Here is a 1,364-nt window from a genome sequence, read left to right as displayed (position 1 = left end):
TGACCTTCCTCGGTACTCGATCAAAAGCCTTTTCTAGATCCACAAAACACATGTACAATCTTCGTTTCTTCTTTCTATAATTCTCCTGCAACATTCTCGCCATGAACAACGCATCCACCGTTCCCCTACCAGGCATAAACCCACACTGCATTTCATTAACTGTCACCATACTTCTCAACCTCCTCTCAAGCACCCTCTCCACTACCTTCATTCCGTGCTCTAGTAATTTCACACCCCTGTATGACCCACAATCTCTCACATCTCCTTTGCCCTTATACAACGGCACCAACACACTGTGTCGCCAATCCTCAGGTATACCTTCATCATCAAACATACTGTTAGCAATTCTCATCATAACTTCAATTCCTATCGGTGGTAGGAAAAAACATCACCCGGATAAAAGTTCACCTGCTAAAAATGCAGAGAAAAAACATCACCCGGATAAAAAATCACCCGGATAAAAAATCACCCGGATAAAAAATCACCCGGATAAAACATCACCCGGATAAAACATCACCTGAATAATACATGACAAAATTTAATATAAAATATAAAACTTTTACAATCGATGACAAGCGTCTCCAATTTATATTCTATTTAAAAATTTAAAAACTTTTTTTAAATAGAATTATTTGCTGCGCACAATAATTTGGTGCACTAATTACCGCCTTGACGTCGTTTGATTGGCTGTAGGATTTGTCTGCTTTTGTTAAAATAGTCTCAAAAATTTGTTTGGTTTTGCAGCAAATGTAGAACTTTGCTATTGAATTTCCCATTGAATTTGTTTAATTTAGACAAGTTTGATGAGTGGGTATTGTAGACATTTCAATAAGCTATCAGATAAATATCATAACTCATTTTTGGCAAAAAAAATGTGTCTGGTTTTGTAATATAGCTCCTCATTTATACTAATTTAACTGTTATCATGGAATTTATTAGAAACAACAAAGGTGGTTTGCAACTTTGCTATAATGGGTACGCCTTCAACAAAAAAAATAACAAAAAAACAACAGTAAGATGGCTATGCAGCAAACATAGTTCATTGAAATGCAATGGATCGGTTGTCACAAACTTAGAAGTGAGTAAATCTTTATTTTATTTAAATTGTAAAAATTACAAATATAAGTTAATTAAACTTAGTAATTAACAATATTAACTACCTTTATTTCAATAAATGTTTTCATATTTTTCTATGTTACAAGATAATAAAGACCTCATAAATAAATGTATTTTATGGTGTTGTTTGTAATGCGTTTTTATCAATATTGTTCTGTTTTGTAGATGAATGCAGTATTAAGTGTCACACCTCATACACATCCATCGAGTGAATCAGAAATGAAAAACTCAAAGTAATCAACAGGAGA

This window comes from Helobdella robusta (assembly GCF_000326865.2).
Source record: "Helobdella robusta unplaced genomic scaffold HELROscaffold_44, whole genome shotgun sequence".
Lineage (NCBI taxonomy): Eukaryota > Metazoa > Annelida > Clitellata > Rhynchobdellida > Glossiphoniidae > Helobdella > Helobdella robusta.
Note: the sequence above shows the minus strand (reverse complement) of the source record.